At 39.0% G+C, this 10,334-nt stretch overlaps 1 non-coding gene across 1 annotated transcript; it reads right to left on the minus strand.

The window, feature by feature from the left end:
• Nucleotides 1-4,837: 4,837 nt before the first annotated feature.
• LOC131247461 (small nucleolar RNA R71) lies at nucleotides 4,838-4,944 on the minus strand. The gene has a single exon (XR_009171756.1). It is a non-coding gene; the product is annotated as a small nucleolar RNA R71 (small nucleolar RNA).
• Nucleotides 4,945-10,334: the final 5,390 nt, after the last annotated feature.

Genomic DNA, 10,334 nt, shown 5'->3' on the forward strand with positions numbered 1-10,334 from the left:
CAAAGCAAAATAAATCAACAACCCAGGTGGCAGAGCTGACCATGAGAGTTCAGTCCACAAAGCAAAATAAATCAACAACCCAGGTGGCAAAGCCGACCATGAGGGTTCAGTTCACAAAGCAAAATAAATCAACAACCCAGGTGGCAGAGCCGACCATGAGGGTTCAGTCCACAAAAAAAATTAAAAAAAAAATAATAATAAATAAATAAATAAAAGTAAAACTAATGCAGAAATTAAACTATGTTAATCTAGAAAATAGATTCAGCGGATGATCTTTGTGATGAAACAGCAACTATAGGACAACCATAGCACTTGGGTGATAAAATCCCAAGCAGGGCAACCTTATGTCATAGTTAGTGTTTGAAAGACCCAACTGAATTTATTTTCAAAGAAAAAGAAAAGAAGAAAAAAAAATAAAAAATAAAAATAAAAAATAAAAAATCTACAGAAAATCTGGAGGGTTTAGAAGAAAACTTACCTTAGCTATCTTGCACAAATCTGATCTATCTCAGTCTCTCCCCGGCAACGGCGCCAAAAACTTGATTGCTTGCCTCCAAGTGCAGAGGTTCATAAGTAATATCCTGTGAATACAGGGTCGATCCCACAGGGAGATGAATTGCGTGAAGGAAAAAATTAAATGCAAAAAAAACTAAGTAATAAAAAATAAACTGATGATTTGATTTTGGAATTTTTGAATGGATGTAATTCAACTGAATAAAAAAACACCCAAGCTTCAAAGTTCCACACATAGGTTAATGTTCCAAAATCATGATGACTTGGATAACACAACTAGGATCTGAGCACTATGGTCAGCCTAATCAAAAAATAAAACACTTTAAATATTTTAATAAATGATATAAAAGATTAGAAAATAATGGATTTGCATCATTGATATATATTCTCAAGCGCCAGTGATTTTAAGTATTCAATATCTATACGATAATGAATATCAAAGAAATATAATAAGTTGAGAACATCTCCTATCTAGGAAATCTGATTAATCTAGGGTAAGCCTATCCATCAATGTGGATCTCATATGATGGAAACATATGGATCTTACAAAAGGATAAAAAATAAAACCTAAATAATAGATAACATGCATACACCATTCTTCTCATTATTAAAACAATCAATCATCATAACTTAAAGAAATATTAAACCCACGTGCTTCCCTTCTAGCTTGGGCTAGAGGGAACTTAGAAAAACATAATTAAATTACAGAAATAAAAAGCATTAAGGAAGAAAGAAGAAAAATTGCAAATAGAAAAGATCTAAAAGGAAAGAAACAACTTATAAAGCTTTAATAAAACTAAAAACTCTTTAAAAAACTCTAAATATTGCTCTTGAATGCTTCTAATGATGTTTATGATCAGGGTCAAATATTGCATATCAGACCCCAGTAATTGCCTGATTTTACGTACATGATAAGGTTTAATGCCATATTTTAATCCTGTTTTTATTACAGGATGAAATCAGGAGTGTGTACTGAAAGATGATGTTAAGAACATGGATTTGGTGCTCCAAAATTACCAGAGCACGGGATGGACTCCAGAAAACTAATAGTGAAGATTTTACACGCCTGAGATCTGAGGAAAGCACGATAAAGAGGCCCGAAACGGGTCCAAAATGCAAGATCACATGGTTCTCACCATCCAATTGGCTCGAAACTCCATATATGGCCTGGACGCCATAAATAAACTGTACATAATAAATTTCAACCATTGGATATCTCGAGAAGTGGGCCAACGGACAGATCAGCCCATTAATCTTCAATTTTAGGCCCACCTACAATTTGGATATACTTCAAAATTGGCCCAGACGGTTTAAATAAGGTGAGGAATAGGATGGACGGATTGGATTTCTCGAAATCATCGTAGTGGACCCCGCATGGGTGGCGTGTGTATTAAAGACACGTGCGCCGGCTGCGCACCGCACCGCTGGGACGGTCAGCACCAGCGCTGACCCGTCTCTCTCTCTCTCGCCGCTGCAGCGTCTCCGCAGGCCGACCGCTGTCGTCGGTTGTGGGGCCCATACATTGTCCAAACGGACAATCCAAGCCGTCCACCAGAATTCCAGTGTCCCTAGTACCATAGCCTAGGTGGAGGTATTTGAGAAGACAGTAAATATTGGTTTTTTTTACCCTTCAAACGCAGGTTGAACGGTGGAACAGAAACATTCTGTGTACCACACCAAAATGAAGAAAAACTGTGGGTTTTCGACCGAAATTCCGAGATGAATTCGGTGAACGGATTGGATCTTTCAATATAAAATCCAAATGGGCCTCACCGTTGTCACAGCGGAAGCAATCCGCTGCTCTGTTTGCGTCTGCGAAATCCGGGTTTTGCGGGAGTTTGTGAACCCCACCGGTAGCACGTACGGCCGATCTGATCCGTCCATCGTGTAGAGGGCTTCGAGAGCTTCAAAACCATGTTGACATTCTTCTCTCATGCGTGCACACGTGCGTGATACAGAGGCCACAAACAGGCCGTCTTGTGACGTCCAAAACTGATTTTGTTGAGATTTCTTCTGTGGGTCGCGCTAATGGACCTTCAAAACCACCCATTCTTGATTGAAATTTCGTCCTGAATCCAATGGACGTGGTAGATTTTCCAGAAAATACCTCTGTGGGGCCCACCGATCACGGCTGCGAAAAATTGCACTTCGAGTCCTTCTACGACTCTGCCACCGACCTCAGCCATCCAGCAGCTATAAAAGGGGAGTTTTGGACGTGGGAAAGGCATTGAGAGCCAGGGGATTCCAGATCTGGAGTAAGGAAGAGAAGAAAGAGAAGAAAGAGAAGAAAGAAGAGAGAGATCGATTGGTTTGGTGTTTAATTTTTATGAATTTTATTTAATATTTTTCATGGATTTTATGGGTCACTAATCTCTCAGCTAGATGAAGCCCCTAATTTGATTATCTCTTGTATTGGTTGATTTACTTTGAATTTCAATTAATTTGTTTCTTTCTTTAAGTGGGCTTTGTGGGTTTAAATTCTATACTTCTCCATCTATGAACTTGACCAAAGTATATATATGGATGTTGTTTGGATGCTTATTATAGGTGCTTGTGTCTGATCAAGAACAGGTTTCCTATAGAGGAAGAAACAGGATGCTTTAATGAATTGTACATCCCTTATGCCCGACCAAGGATATGGGATATGTCATTCATGGCATTGCTTAAAGGAATTAGACAGTCTGTATGCCCGATTAAGGACACAGATTGTGCTTTCTCTATTTAAGTGGTATCAATCTAGATCAAGGTGAATCAACAGACAAAATAAGGGTTAGGATAATTAGGGGTGGATTCGAAAGTCCTAGTGCTCTCTCTCTGATTGAATTTTCTTCCCTGTTCTTAATTAATTATTTTTCATAAAATTGTGCTTAGTAATTCATTCCATTATTTATTGGATTAGTTAAGGAGAATCATAGATTTGAATTGTGACGACCAGTCCTCGTGGGAACGATCTCGTAATACGTACCGTATCTACATCTGATTCGTATACTTGCGAGTTTAAAAATCATTTAAATCATGTTGGTTTAAACAAAAACATCAAGTTTTTGGCGCCGTTGCCGGGGACTGTTTTGTTCCAATTGGATTTAGGATTCTCTCTTATCATAATTCATAGTCTTAGGTTTTTTACTAACTCTAGGTTAAATTTTTTTGAAACTAACCTATTTCCTGTTTTGTAGGGACCTGACATAAACTACTAATTTGGTAATCTCCTTCCAAATTTTCTATTTTTTTTTTCTAATTTCTATTTTTAGAATTAAGGTTTTATTTTTTTTAGAAAGTTTCTATTTCTAGGCTTTTTGATTTTTTTATTTATTTTTTTTTTTTTAGAAATTTCCTATTTTCTAATTCTAGATTCTGATTCTTCTTTCAAGTAACTTTCTATTTTCTAGTTTAGGTTTTATTATTTTTAGAAGAGTCTTTAGGTTTTATTTTTTATTTTTTAGAAAGTTTCTCTCTTATTTTCTAATTTCCTATTTTTTTAGAAATTTTCCCTTTTTAGAAACTAACTTAGCTTTTATTTCTAAGATTACAAACTTTCTTTTTTTAGAAATTAACCGTTGCTTAGGATTTTTTTTTTTTTCTAGCATTGTTTTAGTAAATTTAATTTATTTTTGTTTTCTTTTTGTTTACAGGAATTAAGGAAGGAAGCTGCTAAATAACATTGACTTCAAAAGGAGGAGCTCTCTATTCTTCAGACATCAATCATCTCCTTTTCCGGGTTCTTTCTTCCCATTCTTAATTACATAGTTTTAACTTGTTTTAGAATCTCATAGTTTCTAGGTCTAGTTTTATTTCTCTTAGGTTGCTTCTTAGTTTAGTTTTCTTTCTTACATTGCAATAAAATAGTTTATGCTAGGACGTAGATCTCTGAATTTAGAACTAGCACCGTTTGATCCGGAGATTGAAAGAACAATTCGTGAAAGATTGAGAAATAATCCTGTTGAAATGGCGAATGAGACTGAAGTTAAAGCTCTCAAAGATTATTCAGCTCCTGTCCAATTTAATGCGCCTTCATGCATAGTGTTGCCAACCACTACGGCAGCACACTTTGAACTTAAACCTGGAGTCATACAATTGTTGCCATCCTTTTATGGATTGGACAAGGAGGACCCATATCATCATGTGAAAGAATTCTTAAACATTTGCTCCACCTTTAAGTTCCAAAACTTCTCAGACGATTCGATCCGCCTACGCCTGTTTCCTTTTTCTTTGAAGGATAAGGCGAAAGCATGGTTGAATTCTCTAGAAGTTGGATCTATCACTACATGGGACCAACTGTCTAAGAAGTTCTTAAACAAGTTCTTCCCCGCTTCACAAAACCAATGCCCTCCGTAGAGAAATTACTAACTTCACACAAAAAGAGGGCGAGCACTTTCATGAATGTTGGGAAAGATGGAAGGACTTGCTTCTTAAATGTCCTCACCATGGTTTTGAGAAGTGGCAACAAGTTCAATACTTCTATGACGGTCTGACACCACAGAACCGTCGCATGGTTGATGCCACTAGTGGAGGGTCATTCATGACCAAAAGTGATGTCGAAGCGTGGAACTTCTTTGAAACCTTGTGCGAAAATTCCCAGCAATGGGATTATTCAAATAGAGGTGACAAAAGTCCCCAACCACAAAAGAGAGGTGGTATATATGAGATAGGAGTCATGCCAGAGCTGAGCGCCAAGCTTGATAACCTGACAAAGAAAGTTGATGCTCTGGTATTAAATAATGGACCACCACAAACAGCTCAAGTCGAGGCATATGCCACATGTTCTAGTCCTGCCCATCCTATGCAGTCTTGTCCATCTGGTGCAGCATTCCCAGAACTTCTCTCTGAACAAGTTCATGCTATGAACACTTTTCAAAAATCTGGGAATGATCCTTACTCAAACACCTATAATCCAGGGTGGGCTAGACATCCAAATTTCTCTTGGGCAAAAGGACCACAACAAGGAGGACCATCTGGAAATCCTCCTATGCAACCTTACTCCCAAGTTGGCAGTCAACAACCTCAATAGTTTCCACAATATCAACAACTGCCTACACAATCAAGGAAACCATCTCTTGAGGATACACTCCATCTTTTCATGCAGAGTTCTCTCCAATTCCAAAAAGACACCCAACAAACCTTACTGGCCAACCAGCAAAGCTTACATGCAAATGCACAATCCATTGCCAAGCTGGAAGTACAAATGGGTCAACTAGCTGCCACATTGAGTGAGAGAGAGAAGGGCAAGTTCCCTAGCCAACCTGAGGCTAATCCAAAGGGACAGTATGAGATTGGCTCTAATTCCAACCAAGGGCAATATCATGAACAGGCCAAATCGATCACTACCCTTAGGTCAGGCAAGCAGATTGATAACAGAATAGAGATGCCTGGGGATGAATCAAATTCTAAAACAAAAAATCAAGATGAAGCAGAGAGCCATACCAATGCATCCAAAGTCCAAAAGCTCTCTGACTCTCCAAGAGCCACTAATGTGCCACCTTATGTGCCCAAAGCACCCTTTCCTCAACGTCTGGCACCAATAAAGAAAAGAAATAACTTTGATGAAATCTTGGATGTGTTTCAAAAAGTGCAAGTCAACATCCCGTTGCTTGACGCTATCAAGCAAGTCCCTGCTTACGCTAAGTTTCTTAAAGATTTATGCACTCAAAAGCGTAAGCAGAATGTTCATAAGAAAGTCTTCCTTGCAGAGCAGCTCAGCTCTATGATTCAACATAACACCCCTACTAAATTTAGGGATCCAGGAGCTCCCACCATTTCTTGCGGCATAGGAGATCATAAGATCGGGAAGGCATTACTTGATTTAGGGGCGAGTGTCAATTTGTTACCATATTCGGTTTATGAGCCTAGGACTTGGTGTGTTGAAACCGACTAAGGTAACATAACTACTATCTGATAGATCTGTAATGGTGCGCCTGGGTGTTATTTAATATGTGTTAATCCTGGTTTATAAATTTTATTTTCCTGTGGATTTCATAGTTATAGATACTCAGAATGACCATAATCTTCATAGTCAGATCCCGTCATTTTGGGTCGTCCATTTTTTGCCACATCTAATGCTATTATCAATTACAAGAATGGAGTTATGAAATTGTCCTTTGGTAACATGAATATTAAACTCAATGTTTTTAATGCAGAACAACAACCCTCCGATTTGGATGACATATTTGAAGTGGACATGATCGAGAGCCTTGTGCAGGACTCCTTCCGTACATCTTTTGAAGATCCTCTTGAGACCGGCTTAGCACAATCGGGCATGGATTTTGACATTTATAGTCCCATACATGAAGTCAATTCATTGCTCGACTCTACTCCTATATTGGAGACTGAAAAATGGAGAGCGAAAGTGGAACCTCTCCATCCCTCTGAGACTCTTCTTGACAGCATAGCTCCCAACTCTGAGAAGACAAAGGCGAGCAGGCTGCTTAATGTTCTTAGAGCATATAAGGCAGCAATTGAACGGAAGATAGTGGAAATACAGGGAGTATGCCCCACGAAATGTATGGATCATGCTGTTGTGGTAATATCGCATAACATGCAAAGGAAGCATGATCCTAACATAGAAGAAGTCGTTCGAGCAGAAGTCCTTAAATTTTTTTACGACAGTGTCAGTTGCCTTATTTCAGATAGCACAGTTCATGGGCACTCACATCACTTGTCTGGGATCGGTTAATGAAAGTGTTGAGGTAATTTCTTTGGCGGACCCTGGTTATAAAGATTATTTCATTCATGGTCCGTTCTTGTCTGGCTGAAGACGTTAAACTTAGCGCTCATGGGAGGCAACCCAGCCTTTTGCTTTATTGTATTGTTTTTTTTTATTTCATTCATTTTCATTTTTCTTAGTTAGTTACTTCAATGTTTGTGGGTAACATTACTGCAAACCCTCACGAGACTACAACTCGTCCACTAGGGGTAACCTAGGGGTTTAAAGGCTTGTTGCATGCGCTAAATGCAATCGAGAGCACTTGCGAAAGTGGTATAGGTAGGATCTTCTTTTGTTTTTCTTTTTGTTATTTTTGCTTATGTTGATTTCTCTCTTGTGCTAACTCGCTTTTACGTTGAATTTTTTCATAAATTTTGAGAAAGCTTCTTGATTCTCCATCCAGGTATTATCTTTTCATCACTCCTCTTTTATTCGCGTTGTCCCATGTGCATTGCTTGTTTATTTCTTTTACATTGAGGACAATGTAGATTTTAGGTTGGGGGTGGGAGATTAGGGTACCTAAGATTAGGGTACCTAATCAGTATTTTCTTGGTCTTGAGGAAAATTTGTGAAAATTTTAAAATTCTTTCTGAATTTCTATTGAATTCAAAGTGATTTTGAAGGATAGTTGTGATTTTAACATTATAAGATACATGATGTTGGTAACTAATGACTCTTGGATTCGGCCATCTGCTTGATTTCACAGTCAATTTTGAATTGTTAATCCATGATTAGACGTTGTAAACATTGATTGAGTCATGATTTCATATATCACATCTCGCTTGCACATTAAGGTTTCGGTTCGATAACTGAATGATTAACTTGGTAAAAAGAAGAATTAAAAGGCTAAGCCACATAATCTTCACCATAGGTTTACTCCCTATAGGTGTAGATTTGATTCTCCATAGTTGACTCATAAAAAAAAATGAGGCGACGAGTTTTCGCCATAGGTTTGCTCCCTATAGGCAAGAATTGATTCCCCTCATTTGCGTTACTACTCATAAAGAAAATCAAAGGCTGGTAAAATGAAAAATTACTCTGTGAGATAAGTGTTGGTTTCAAGCTTGGTTGTCACGAATTACCAATGATATCATGAGATTGACAATTGGATCTCTTAATGTTTGTAAGTCGAGATTACACTTTACATTCATGGAGCTCGATGTTCAGAATTGCTCCAATTAATGGATTAATATGTTGAACTTGATTATGAAGTTTACTGAGAGCTTGATTTCAGAAAAAAAAAAAAAAACTCTACTTACCATTCATGAATCTTAGAATTTTCACATCTCAACTATCTGTTCTCAAGTCACTTGAGTTTACAGGAATCATCTTTTATTTCTAAAATTATTTTTCGCATACTTTGCTCGGGACTAGCAAAATGCTGGTTGGGGGTTGTGATCAGGGTCAAATATTGCATATCAGACCCCAGTAATTGCCTGATTTTACGTACATGATAAGGTTTAATGCCATATTTTAATCCTGTTTTTATTACAGGATGAAATCAGGAGTGTGTACTGAAAGATGATGTTAAGAACATGGATTTGGTGCTCCAAAATTACCAGAGCACAGGATGGACTCCAGAAAACCAATAGTGAAGATTTTACACGCCTGAGATCTGAGGAAAGCACGATAAAGAGGCCCGAAACGGGTCCAAAATGCAAGATCACATGGTTCTCACCATCCAATTGGCTCGAAACTCCATATATGGCCTGGACACCATAAATAAACTGTACATAATAAATTTCAACCATTGGATATCTCGAGAAGTGGGTCAACGGACAGATCAGCCCATTAATCTTCAATTTTAGGCCCACCTACAATTTGGATATACTTCAAAATTGGCCCAGACGGTTTAAATAAGGTGAGGAATAGGATGGACGGATTGGATTTCTCGAAATCATCGTAGTGGACCCCGCATGGGTGGCGTGTGTATTAAAGACACGTGCGCCGGCTGCGCACCGCACCGCTGGGACGGTCAGCACCAGCGCTGACCCGTCTCTCTCTCTCTCGCCGCTGCAGCGTCTCCGCAGGCCGACCGCTGTCGTCGGTTGTGGGGCCCATACATTGTCCAAACGGACAATCCAAGCCGTCCACCAGAATTCCAGTGTCCCTAGTACCATAGCCTAGGTGGAGGTATTTGAGAAGACAGTAAATATTGGTTTTTTTTACCCTTCAAACGCAGGTTGAACGGTGGAACAGAAACATTCTGTGTACCACACCAAAATGAAGAAAAACCGTGGGTTTTCGACCGAAATTCCGAGATGAATTCGGTGAACGGATTGGATCTTTCAATATAAAATCCAAATGGGCCTCACCGTTGTCACAGCGGAAGCAATCCGCTGCTCTGTTCGCGTCTGCGAAATCCGGGTTTTGCGGGAGTTTGTGAACCCCACCGGTAGCACGTACGGCCGATCTGATCCGTCCATCGTGTAGAGGGCTTCGAGAGCTTCAAAACCATGTTGACATTCTTCTCTCATGCGTGCACACGTGCGTGATACAGAGGCCACAAACAGGCCGTCTTGTGACGTCCAAAACTGATTTTGTTGAGATTTCTTCTGTGGGTCGCGCTAATGGACCTTTAAAACCACCCATTCTTGACTGAAATTTCGTCCTGAATCCAATGGACGTGGTAGATTTTCCAGAAAATACCTCTGTGGGGCCCACCGATCACGGCTGCGAAAAATTGCACTTCGAGTCCTTCTACGACTCTGCCACCGACCTCAGCCATCCAGCAGCTATAAAAGGGGAGTTTTGGACGTGGGAAAGGATTCAGAACCATTCAGAACCAGGGGATTCCAGATCTGGAGCAAGGAAGAGAAGAAAGAGAAGAAAGAGAAGAAAGAAGAGAGAGATCGATTGGTTTGGTGTTTAATTTTTATGAATTTTATTTAATATTTTTCATGGATTTTATGGGTCACTAATCTCTCAGCTGGGGCTGAGATGAAGCCCCTAATTTGATTATCTCTTGTATTGGTTGATTTACTTTGAATTTCAATTAATTTGTTTCTTTCTTTAAGTGGGCTTTATGGGTTTAAATTCTATACTTCTCCATCTATGAACTTGACCAAAGTATATATATGGATGTTGTTTGGATGCTTATTATAGGTGCTTGTGTCTGATC

Source organism: Magnolia sinica, chromosome 5 (assembly GCF_029962835.1).
Source record: "Magnolia sinica isolate HGM2019 chromosome 5, MsV1, whole genome shotgun sequence".
NCBI classification, from domain to species: Eukaryota; Viridiplantae; Streptophyta; class Magnoliopsida; order Magnoliales; family Magnoliaceae; genus Magnolia; species Magnolia sinica.